This window comes from Phoca vitulina, unplaced genomic scaffold (genome assembly GCF_004348235.1).
Source record: "Phoca vitulina isolate PV1807 unplaced genomic scaffold, GSC_HSeal_1.0 scaffold8, whole genome shotgun sequence".
Taxonomy (NCBI): Eukaryota; Metazoa; Chordata; class Mammalia; order Carnivora; family Phocidae; genus Phoca; species Phoca vitulina.
Window position 1 is genome coordinate 63978633 of NW_022589711.1, and position 13504 is coordinate 63992136.

At 36.2% G+C, this 13504-nt stretch overlaps 1 pseudogene; it reads right to left on the bottom strand.

Moving 5' to 3' along the window:
• Positions 1–2475: 2475 nt before the first annotated feature.
• On the bottom strand, positions 2476–8434 carry LOC116633708 (annotated as a pseudogene).
• Between the last annotated feature and the right edge of the window lie 5070 nt (positions 8435–13504).

The window sequence follows — 13504 nt, forward strand, 5'->3', positions numbered from 1 at the left end:
TTTATTTTTTTGATGTTTAAGTTCTTTATATTATGCTGGTAATTATTAATATCACTATTGTCCTCATTTCAACATCATTATTTCAACAAATATGTATTGAACATTTTCCTGTATTCATCTCATTTCCTATTCTCCTCAAAGCCATCCTACACATATCTAACTGAGTGATCCATAAAAAACTAAGCATATATTTGATTCATTTGATCAAATTATTCCATTCCTTAAAATCTTCCTACTATATTAAGTGACTGTCCATTCTCTACAGGGTCAAGTTTAAACCTCTTAATGTGACATCAAAATCATTTATAACTTGGATCCTGCTACTTCTTCAGGTTTATCTCCAACTAATGCTTTGAAACATTGCTTGCAGGTTCTTACAGTAAAGATGCTATTTCTTCTCTTTGTTTCTTAACTCTTATGGTTCTCTCTGCTTGGCTACTTTTCCACAACATTCCACATTTCCCCAACAAAGTTCCATTCATTACTAAAGACTCAAATTTTTTTTCTTTTTCAAAGATTTTATTTGACAGAGAGAGAGAGAAAGGGGGAGAGAGAGAGAGAGAGAATGAGCAGGGGGGAGGAGCAAGGGGAGAGGGAAAAGCAGGCTCCCCGCTGAGCAGGGAACTCCATGCAGGACTTGATCCCAGGATGCCGAGATCATGAGCTGAAGGCAGATGCCTAACTGACTGAGCTACCCAGGCGCCCAAGACTCAACTCTTATTTAATCTCTTCCCAAAGCTCTTCTTTCCCTTTTACAACTTGTGTTAAATACCTGCTCCTTATGTTACCATAACAGCCATTTACTCATTTATAGATTCAGTAGGTATTTATTAAACACTATATTCTAGGTTGGGTGTTAACTAGAAGCCCTGATAGGAGCAACTCTATAAGAAATAGGATTGTGGGTGTCCAGCAAGAAAGCTATGGCAAGAATTATGACCAACCATATACATTCTGGTTTGTTCTCCAATCATATTGCTGGCAGAGGTAGACAAAAAAAAAAAAAAAAAAAGAAAAGAAAATGAAAACAAAAACGAAAAACAAAACAAAAAAACAACTTGTTTGGAGTAAGTTGAAATTTTTTTTTTTTTTAAAGATTTATTTAGTTATTTGAGAGAGCGAGAATGAGAGAGAGAGAGAGTACATGAGAGGGGGGAGGGTTAGAGGGAGAAGCAGGCTCCTCGCCGAGCAGGGAGCCTGATGCGGGACTCGATCCAGGGACTCCAGGATCATGACCTGAGCCGAAGGCAGTCGCTCAACCAACTGAGCCACCCAGGCGCCCCTAAGTTGAAGTTTTTAAAAGCAAGCCCATATTAGAAGTTTCTGAACTCTGGTACTCATTCTTAATATTTATTTGAAGAGAGTCAGAAATGTAAGCAGTAAGCTTTCTTTTGAAAAATTTATCCCCAAAGGATTAAAGGAATGGAGGTTCCAAATTAGGGTGCAGAGCATTAACTGCACCCTTTCCTTTTAAAAGGGATATTTTTGGAACTTAAAGATCATATTCAGAAGGAATAAGATTAAAGTTAGATTGTGAAATTGTTTTCTATTAATTCAGTCCTCAATATTTTTTCTTATGCTTCTTATAAGTTAAAATAAATTACTCATTTGCTAAAGTTTCTCTATTTGTCCTCTGTGAGCACAATATTCTCATATTTCCCAACAACTATCTGATTATTTTCAAGGGACCAAGTTCACTTAGATGGGAGCCCATGTTGTTGAGAATGATGACAAGAACTTGAAGTGTCTATGGATAACTGTGGTGCCCTCAAGGGCAATTATAATTTAATAAATTATTAGAAAAATGATGTTTAATGTGTAGAGTTGAGTAGCGATGAGAAATTGGCAATAATTGCTGCTTTTTATTAAACTCCTATGTGCCAGGGACTATGCTGGGTGCTTTACATACATGATCTAACTTGATTCTTATAATAGTCCTTCAGATTAACTATTAATATATTCCTGTTGAGAAAAGCCTCAAAGATATTGTCACTTGCCTATGGTTGGCTAGTTAAATATGGATCTGGGATTTAAATCCATATATTTAGGATTTGAAATTCTGTGCTTTTTCCTTACAGAAATCTGTTGTCATAAAAATGGTGGGATGAGGACAAAAGTGTGGTTGGAATAAGATGATTGAGCAGAGAATTCCCTCACTTGGTCAAGCATCATAATGATTAGAAGCAGCTTTCCCAAGATCTACTGAGATCCCTAATTGCATTTTAAGGCTTCAGGGTGATTTAAATACATCCTTTCTATGGAACAGGGTTAAGTAATTCTTGAAATGAAGTCTTAACAAAATATTTGGATTATATTGTGTAGAAAGACAAGGACACTTGTCCTTGGAGAGGGCAAACATATAGCCATAGGAGGAGAATTACATGGGAATTCTATAGAAAGAAGAAATGAAATTTAAGGCTGGGAAAATAAGTTATAATTTATTAATCTGATAATTATAGTTTTATAATCATATAATAATATTTATTAATCTAATGATTAACCTGATGATTATGATTTATTAATCTTATTTCTCAGAAGTTACTTTGAATGACTTTTGGCTATTTCAAAACATGCACCTCAGAGGGTTATAATTTACTACCACTGAAGCTATTCAATAGAATGTGCTACAAGCTGTTGGAGGTAATTTCTAAATAGGAGTTTCAGAAATTGAGTGATGGGTACTTTGTGTAGTTTCTCAAAGGAAGAGGCTAGGGCTAACTTTATAGATCTGACAAAGGTTTCAAAAGAGCTTTTTTTTTTAAAAAAAGATTTGAATGGTTATTTCATATATATCTTATATATCTCTTCCTCAGAAAGCTTATTAAAAGATCAGAGGCAGAAAAAAAAATCATAAGTAGGCTTTTCCCCCACTGTATTTTAATTGGGGAAGTAATCTCAAAAAAGGGAAATGTAAAATATCTTGCAGCAATTCTGAGCACCTCTGGTTCCATGCTATAATTTCCCAGCTGAAAGTTACTAATTTACGAAGTTCATATGCTGAAATTTTAAAAATCAAGATACGAGTATTAGGGTGTGCTGTAGTCACACTGGTGGTGGCTCATTGTGTCGAAGTCTGAGAAATGTCTACAAAATACATTCTAGAGACATACAGGAGTCCCTGTCCCGTGTTGGAGTGCCATCTGGAGACATTTGGGGAAATTGGCCTATGAGGAAGCTCATCGAAGCTACAAACAGTACAGTGAATATAACAGAAAGCCAGAGTGCCTTAGTAGCCTTTCTGACAGAAGTCTTGTTGTTCAGGAAGCTACCATGTCATAAATCAAACAGACATCCCATTTTGATAGATTATTTCTCTTTTCAGAAAGACTTGGCTTGGCATTTTTGTCCTTTATACTATTTCTTCTCCAGATGGTTCCAACTCTCCTTTAGTTTTTAGTTCACATTCTTCTTCTTCAGCACCTGCCTAGGAATAGATACTCGTAAATCCATGTAATGAGGGATGGTGTTTACTTTTCTGTGACCCCAAAATATGCCAACTGTATGATCATCCCAGCCACCATTCCTGCATTTCCAATATTTCTGGGTAAAGAGGCAATGGACACTCTTTGAAGAGAAAATCCATGGTGTTTAGAAAAGTTGAACTTTTTAAAAAACTTGGCAGTCATCTTCATCTACAAGAAAGTTAAAGACATTGCATTTTGTAAAAGAACCTGTTTTGATTCTTCTAGTTCAGCAGGCTTTTTGGCATGCACTCTCTTCAGATTTTCTACCTGCTGAGTCATCATTTTAACTGCTTTACTAACCTGGCTTTCCTGATTAATAGCTCCCAATATCTAAGCCCTCCTGGCTGCTCATGATGTACACTGGCTAAGGAACGTTACATTCTTCTCCAGCTTCTTAATGATCTCCTAAGCCTGGCTGTCATCTTCACAGGGTGGTGTTAAAGACTCTAATAGCTTTACGCAGTTAGATACGGTTTTCTTCAAATTTTCTTCTGCCAAGTCACAGGACCTTTCTTCAAACTTCACTTTTTTTTTTTCAAGGTAAACCAGTTGCATTTAAATCCCAACAATGATCTAAGAAATTCAGCCTTCACCTCCTTCTCATTAGACATGTTGTCACTAAGCTTTTCCTATTTTTAAAACATGTTTAAAATAGTCACATAATTTCTTGTTAAAAATGAATTATTAGGGCTTAATTTATAATTTAAAATGTATTCCCATGGTATAAAATAACAACATAAGATTGAATAGTCAATTAAAAGGAAATAACAGAAATTTGACATTATAATTAAGGGATAGTAAACATGTTTAAGACTACAAGGTTTTATTCTCTATACATCAAATAGTTTAAAGTATATAAGGTGTGATTTGTAGGACCTCAGGTCTGGGAGGGTTTTTACCCTCTAAACCTACTGTGCATTTTTTAGTTGAAAATCTTTTGAAATATCCTTGTAAGAGATGAGACAAAGTGCGATGAAACAATCCACTAATAGAAATCTCATTGTTTCATGAGAAACCCACTCAATCTCGATACAATCCTGATACAAAGATATTTCTTCTTTTGAGATTGAATCTGCTCTCTTCTGGCTTCTACTCATTGTTCTCTGTTCAGTTCCCTAATATCCTACAAACCAGATCAACTCCCTTTGCCACATTCCAACCATCAGAGGTCTGGTGACTAAAATGTTCATCCCTCTTTAGACTAATCATCTCCATTCTTTTAATTGGTCTTCATATAGCATTATTTCAAGTCACCTCAGCAATCCAGGATGTGCTCTCTTACAACAATTCTAGTTTCTCTATATTCCTCTCAAATGTGTGTATCCACAGGCATTTTGAAATTCAACAATGTATATACTTCTCATCATATGGTGTCATAGTGATGCAGTATAATGTAATAGAAGGACTCCTCATTAGTATATATAGGATAATTTTTTATTATTTTTCCACTGATATCTCTCTTCCCCTATTGGACTCTTAGCTCTATGGGGTAAGGGAATAGATCTGTCTTGGTCATCATTCTATTTTCCATGCTTAGCATTATGCCTGTCTGATGTAGCATTCTGTAAGTATCCATTAATTGAATGAATGGGTGGATTCATCATTTTTCTGTGGCATCATTTTTATTTTAATTCAATAATAAATTATTTACCTATAGTTTCAGCAGGGCTCTGATAAAAACTGGTTTATGATAGTATCTCATAACTATTTCCTTCAAGAGCTGTAAAGTCTTTCTAGCATGACTTTTTACAAAGGAGAAACATTATACATCAAGAGGATGTATCATAGAGGATAAGGTGATTCTGAGATTTTGACCTGTGGAGTAGCCAAGTTATTGATGTCTATTTTTTTCCTTGTGAATTCTTTTATTGATATCACATTTTGGAAAGAGGTGAAGTGTTAGGCAATTATTGATCTGAAATAGGCTTGATAATAACATGCCTTCAATATTTTAATCAAGATTATGGATCAAGAGATTTATGAGAGGCTGATCAATATGCAAATAGCATGGATTTGGAATATACTGTGAACACTCTGGAAACTTAATCCAAATTGATCTCAGCAGATTGGATTTGTGATTCAGTTTCCTTATTTTTCACCAAAGGCACAGAAAAGATATAAGAATAAGCCATAAATGACATAGCCAGACTTGGAAACAAGCGTTTGTGGCAGACCAGAAGCCATGAGGCAAGTAAAAGAAGGGGAACAGATAGGATGCTGCATTAGGCAGCTTAGTCTTCAGCAGTAAGCCCTGTGAGCTACTGTAGAAAGTATTGCAGGACCTCTCTGGGAGAACCTCATTCCATAAAGCAGCACAGGGTCAAACAACTGAAAGGGATGTGTACAAGCCTACAAAGGTTTTGCTAATGCTGAGAGGAGAAGAAATGCTATGTTAGGCTGCATTAATAGAATAGGGAGGTGGTAGTTCAATTTTCTGATGTTTGGAGTTTTATATTCCTTACCAGTTATTTTAAAAGCAAGTTTGAAAACCAATATATTCTGAAGAATAGCTGAGATGGAGAGGATATTTTGAATTTTATCAATCAAAGAAGGACTAAGGAAATTAGAATAGTGGTTCTTAATTTGACATGTGCTTCATAGTCTTTGAGTTTTTTGTTTTTAAGACATATACAGATAACCCTACTCCTAAGGATTCTTATTCCTTAGATCTGGAATAAAGAGATGATATGCATTTTTTTAAAAGTTTTACAGGGGGTTCAAATGCGTAACTCTGGTTGAGAATCATCAAATTAGAAATAGCTTGGAGAAGAATGTTAAGTGGGATATGATTGTCTACAATTGCAAAGATGACAAAGTTTTACTCCCTGAATCCCCTGGGAAACCAGTTGATGAATTTCCACCTGGGATCTTTTACTATATCCAGAACTGACAGCTAAGCAGTTGTGGCTCAGGGCAATGCTCTTTTGGTAACTGTGCCAGTGGAGTGCGCTGGCTGAGATGGATATTGCTGGCACAGACTCACTGTGCTGTTTTTCCTCTATATTCTGCAACCAGATGCTGGGAATGGATTTTCTTATCTCCTCTCTCTTCCTCCTTCAACACTCATCTTGTACCAGGGGAACCCAGGCCTTGGGGGGTGGGATAGATCTGGACTAGCCGTGGGGTTTGGATGGGGTCTGACCTTACTTTGTACATGGTTCATAATTCAGCAAAGATACGAAATTCAGTGACTCTTTTTTTTTTTTTTTTTAAGATTTTATTTGTTTATTTGACAGAGAGAGGCACGGCGAGAGAGGGAACACAAGTAGGGGGAGTGGGAGAGGGAGAAGCAGGCCTCCTGCTGAGCAGGGAGCCCGATGTGGGGCTCAATCCCAGGACCCTGAGATCATGACCTGAGCCGAAGGCAGACGCTTAAGGACTGAGCCACCCAGGCGCCCCTTCAGTGACTCTTTGATTAAAGTCTTTAGTAACTCTCTTTTTCTCTCTTTCTCCCCCCTCCCTCCTCTCCTCTTCTCTCATTATTGTCTCAGCATCAGTTTTCCAAATAGGCTTTACTCATTCCAAAAAAGTTGCCACTCTTTTGTCCTGCCATCTTGGCCATTGTGCTTGAAAAATAAGATAATAATCTGCTTTGAAAAACTCTGCAAGACTTCCTATTTAGGTAGGTAAAGTTAGTCACCCAGGTCCATAACTTCTTCACTCTTCTCTCTCAGTTCATGATGCTTTACTTTCATGCCTCACTAGAAGATTTTTCTAGTTGTGTTTGTGGTTTTCTGACTTTGAAAAAGAAGAAAGGTGAGCAGGCTTAGCTGTATTGATAATTTTCTCTCAAATTTTTCCCCCTTGGAAAAAGAAAGGCAGGGCTCATAATCAAGTTTAGTTTAGAACCTGAATATGTTTTAGCTTATAAAACATACCATAGTCCAAACATATTTATACTCTAGTATTTGAGACCTGTCTAGAAAAGGTTTTGTTTGCTTGAATATTGGGTTGTCTTTCTAGGTAAACTACATCAGTTGAGATAGTAATGTAACAACCCAGGGAGAAAGGGACTGCTTGGATCAAGTCTTCTTCTCACACAGAGAAACAGGGTCAGAGGAAGTTTGGAGGTAGATTGGACTCCTCACATTTTGTGTTTTTGGAGGAGGCTCTGATACCCCACTATAATCTGTCACTTCCCCTAAAAGGACAAGACACACCTGAAAATAAAGGCTCAGTGCAGTCAACTAGTTGCCCAAAGAATTTTTCATGTCCCTTCTGTCATCAGACCATCTGTCCTAAGGAAGAAGGAATGCCTGGCCACCCACTCTGGGACCAGAGAGATGAGGATAGGGAAGCAGATATCTGGCTACTTTATCTTTTCCATGTTTTTCTGCAGCAAAGAAATACATAGCTCTTCCCCACTACTCCCCTTCCTTATTTTAGAGTTCAAAGGAGGTTTTTTTTTTTTTTTTTTTAATAATCCAGTACTTTATTCCTTAAGCTGTAAACTAGCCTCCTGCACTTTCCTTTAAGAAAGATGCTAGTAGCAGTTTTTCCCATCTCAGGATGAATTTAAGACACAATGGATACTTCTCTCAGGCATGTTTACATTTTAAACCTCTCATTAAAAAAGATAAACCTTAATCTTTTATTAAAGAAATTTCAGACATGGTGGACTCAGATGGGGCTAGTGGGAGCATGGGGTATATTTTGGAAACCAAGGTTGTCTAAGGCTTCTACATTCATATCAAGAGATGGAAGCAATGCCAAGCCCTAAGGATAGCACACAGCAGACTCCTCCATTAAAACTCTCTGTCACTCCTGAGCTTTTCCCAGTTAAGACTCCTGATATACATAACAGTTCCCCTTAAAGCAGGTAGGGATCCTCTACCACTTGCTACCACATCTACCATTTGATCACCTACCACTAGCTCCATTTCTCTATTGGAAATCTCACCCTGCATATCTATCTCATCACTTCCAAATGATTGACAGAGACCTTTCAGATCAGTGAGGTCAGAGTACATAGTGATTTGGGGTTTGGGTCTTAAAAGTCAGAGGAACCTAGGCTTGAATCCTAACCCCTACACTGATTAGAATGACCTAGGACAAGTTACTTAACTTCCCTGATTCCCAGATTCTCTTATAAAATGGAGATAATGATGCTCAACCTACAAGGGAAGAGACATTAACTGCCTGCCTTAGCAGCAAGTAAATGATGGCTAATATTTTGATGGTCGCCTTCCTTACTAAGCTGATGGTCTGTTTGCTCCCTCTCTTCTCATTAGTAATGTCAAGGCATTAAAAGCCATAGTAATAATGACTATAACAGTTATTGATAATAACTATATTTTCACTTCACATTTATTAGAGTGAAAAATTTATGGGCATCATCTGGCACATAATAAATTTTCTTACCCTATGTTTCATAGCATATCTAAAAATTAAGGCTGAATATTCTAAATATAATTCACACTTACCCCCAGTGCCCCACCAGAAAGAAATACCTTACCATTTTTGAATTTCAATCCTTCTTTTCTCTTTCCTTGTTTAAACTTTTTTTTCCCACAATGAATGCCATAAAAAAATCTAACGGTGACATAGAAGTGGAAAAAATTTTAGGGAATGATTTAAGCTGGAAACACATTTGTTTATAACACTCACATTATCCCAGGGCATCCTGGACAGAATGAGTGCTGCCTCAGGCTACTAGCTTCTCAGGTACTCATTAATCCTGAAGAAAGCTTCATGTTGAGGCCATTACCACTTAATTACAGTTTGTGATTACTGGCACATTCTTTAGTGACCTTATTCTATGTGCTAGCCTGTTTGTTCACTAGAGAATCCATGCAGCTGGAAATTTTGGCTGACTAGAAAGTATAAATGGGGATTTTGGGGAGCTTGAATTGAAACCATTCTTGCTGAAATGTCAACACATTTTTCTCCCATCTGGATATGGTTAATCACGGTGCTTGCTTTGATATACTTTTTCCATAAGCTGTGCTTTTGAGGTGTGTCTGAACTTATCAAAATGCAATTTTAAGCAAAGCTTTGAGCAGAAGTTCTTGTCTATCATTATTTACTCTTTGTGAGCATAATAGAGGAAGTTTCTTATAAACACTTCAGCATATTAGAGCTTGCAGTCTAGGGACCATTTGACGGTCCCTAGACTGACCATCAAACGGTCCCTAGACTATATTTCTTCCTACATAGAAACTGGAAGGAATTTTAATTCCATGATTCCTCTAAGAATAATGTTGTTCTAAAATCATAGGGAAGGAGGCCTAATCTAGTAGCAAAGAGTACTTGGTTAGGAACTGGAAAATCTGGCTGGCTTCTATGCTTAATTGTAACTGATTTTTGGGCAAAATAGTTTCACTTATTCACACATTATTCATGCCATAAACAATTAGTGTTTTCTTTGTGCCAAACACTGGGGAAGTTATTGTGGATACTGAAGTCTGTGGGGCATGGGATAATAATTTCTCTTTGTACCTATCATACCTTTCCCAGTGTGTGATAATATATAAACAAATGAGTGTGGCTGGGCTCCAATAAAATTATATTTATCAACCATGAAATTTGATTTTCATATAATTTTTTGGTATGTCATGAAATATCAGTTTTCCTTTAAGACTATTTAAAAATGTAAAAACTATTCTTAGGTCATAGGCCATTCAGACAGAAGTATGGATTTGGCCTATGGGCTATAGTGTACCAAACACTGATTTACAACACAAACAAAATGAACAGTAGCATGATTATCGTTGGCAGCAGATTTTCTGGGTTTTATGGGAGCATGTGTAACTCTTGGGTGTCCAAGTCTTTCCCAAGGACGAGTTATATAATAGGACAAAAAGGATGAGAAAGGATGAGTCAGTTGAGACCAAAGAGAAGAGTATATGCAAAGTCCCAGAGGCAAGAGAATAAATACAGTAAATGAATGACTGAAATACAGAATATAAGAAAGAAATGCAGAATATAAAAAACAGTGATAAATGTACAGTCTGCTTAAGTGAGCAGGGGCCATATTTTGAATAGTTTTATATTGCCCTATAAAGGATTTTGGAGCAACAGGAAGCCTTTGGAAAGCTTTTGGTAAGCAAGTACAAGATTAAATCTGAGACTTAAAATATCTCTGTGGATACACATGGAGAATAGAATAGACATGGCTGTACCTCAATATGACTTTATTTACAAACATAAGTGGCAGATCAGATTTAGTCTGTGGGCTATTTTGCTAAACCTTTCTGTAGAGTCAGACAACCTGATTGAAATCTTGTCCCATAACTAACTACTTTTTGGCAAATTACTAAATTTTTTTTTAAACTATTGTGTTCTGTTCAGCTCTTCTTTTCCTTCAGGAAGTCCATCAGAAATCCATAAATTTAAATGAAGGGTAGAAAACCTTTCATTTGCTATGTTGAAAGAAAGCAGTAACTGGGAAGGTGTTGAGACAACAGCTACTTTATTTCATTGCATTGAATGTTACTACCACCTTCCCCCAGGGATTTATCCTTCCATAGAGTAATTTGTCCCACCACTAGTTCCAGCATTCCCTTTCCCGCACATCTGTATCCTGATTTCCAGCTAATGCTATTGAGGTTCCTCCATGACACTATGTTTACTTGTGTTATAAGATAACCAGTTGACCAACTTAACACCTAGTCTTAATTTTCTAATTTCCTTGACTTCATATTCAAGTAGAGAATGGCAAAGACTGTCTGCCAGATTATTTAATTTTAAAGGCTTCTTACTGCTTTTGATATAAGAAAGAACAATTTCTCTAGTGGTGAGATCCCAAAGACAATCTAGAATACAAGCTTGTATAAGAAACAAAATGACAAAGAATGATAGGTACAATGAGAACACTGGTAAGGGTAAATATAACCAAACTCTATAGAAGTAAAGACTTCCTTTTCACCAAGGGTTCAATGCAAATATCCAGGTTGAAAGTTTTGGCTATAGGAATGGAGATTAGAAATTTGAAGAGTCATGAATTCATTAACATGCTTGAAATTCTGAAAAATCTGTGTGATTATATTTCTTTTAAAAAGAGAAAGGACCCAAGAGATCTTTTCAAAGTATGTCAGTATATGTAATGTGTGGTGGAAAGACCCCAACTGGAGGTCAATATGACCAGTGTTCTAGTCCAATATCTGCAATTAAGCAGTAGCTATTTGACTTTGAACAGGTGTTATGATGTCCTATGAAATGAGAGAAAAGATAATATCACTATTTTCTACCCCCATATTTGTTCCCTACTTTTGCCACCTTATCACCCCAGAGGAAATCTAGACTTCTCCAACATTAGTCAACGTGTATACTTACAATATTATATTAGGACAACTATAAAAATAATAATTATTCTTAAATTAATCATTCAAAAATTTTAAAATAAATCATATATGGACTTAAAGACTCATATAGATGAAAATTCTTCCAAAATTGATCCGTAGATTTTAATCCCAATCAGAATTCTAGCAGTTAAGTTCTGCTTCTGAAAGCTGCAAAGGAATGTTGCTCCCAACCTAACAATGACAGAAAGCCAGATGGTTTACAAAATTATCATTTATCTCAAAGCCATCAGAGTGCTGAGGTCACAAGACTACCAAGAAAACTGAATTCTCTAAAGAGACAGATTCCTTGGCAGGAGGAGGGCAGACACAAACCTTTCAACCTTGGCCAAAGCACAGGAAAAATATGTGGCTGCCATAGAAGCATATAAGAAAAAAATTCAGTTAATATTGTAAATACTTCTTAAAGGCCAAGAGTGGGTAAAGATTTCAGTTTAGAAAAACGGAAAGCCACAGGCACAGGGGAGTTTGGCCTCACTCGAACCCCTCTCCATGAGTGTCATCAAGTGCTCACACAGAGTGGGTGCAGGGCAAGAGAGCCCTCCCCCACCCCAGACCTGCGATGGGTCGATGTGCGGGAGGTTCCCGGATGCCAATGGCTGACAGGCAAAAAAACTGTACTCACTTCACCAGATCCTCCTATCTGAAAAAAAAGTCTTAAACCACAAAGGCGGTCAATTCATCAAGAAGATATTACAATCTTAAGTGTTTACGTACCCAGTTACATTTTTTAAATTGATAGAACTCTCAAAATAATAACAGAAAAATCTACAGAGGTAGTCAAAGATGTCAACATTCCTCTGTCAGTAATTAAGAGAAAAATAGAAAATCAGAGAAATCTAATTATATACAAATTCCATTTGTAATAAGACTCTGACCTGAGAAGCACCATCAACTGCCTAATTTGACACTTAGAGAACAACCCATTTAATAACATCACAGCACACATTCCTTGCAAGTGCATGAGAACATTTACTGAGATAGAACATATTCTTGGCTATTAAACAAAGTATGATAAATCTCAATAATGAGCTTATGCTAGAAATAAATAACAAAAATACATAAAAATTCTTGTATATTTGAAAATTAAACCATATATTTTGAAATAACTTTTCTATCAAAGGGGAAATCCTGAGAGTCATTTGAAAATAGTTTTAATTTAATGAAAAAAGCACAGCATATTAAACTTCATGGTATACAGTTAACACAGTGCTTATAGAGAAAGCTGTAGCAGCAAATACTTAGAAAAGAAATATTAGAAAAGAAGAAAGATTTGAATTGAAAAATCTAAGGTTTCAACTTATAGTAGCAAAACAAAAGCAAACCAAATCCAAAGCAAGCAAAAGGAAAGATACAATAAACTTACAAGTTTAATTCAAAACAAGAAAATAGAGAAAATCAATGAAACCAAAGGCTGGTTCTTTGAAAAGACCAAATGATAAACTTCTAGATACAGATGACAAATATCAGGAAAGAAAGGACAACAGTATAGATCATACAGACCTTTCAGTACGTGCCCTCTTTAATGGAGCACTGGGTGTTATATGCAAACAATGAATCATGGAACACTACATCAAAAACTAATGATGTAATGTATGGTGATTAACATAACATAATAAAAAAAGAACATAAAAAAAGATCATACAGCCTTGAGGATATTAAAAAGGAAACATTAACACATTTATTTCAATCAATTTAATGACAAATTAAATGGACAAATTTCTAGAAGGTCATAATCTA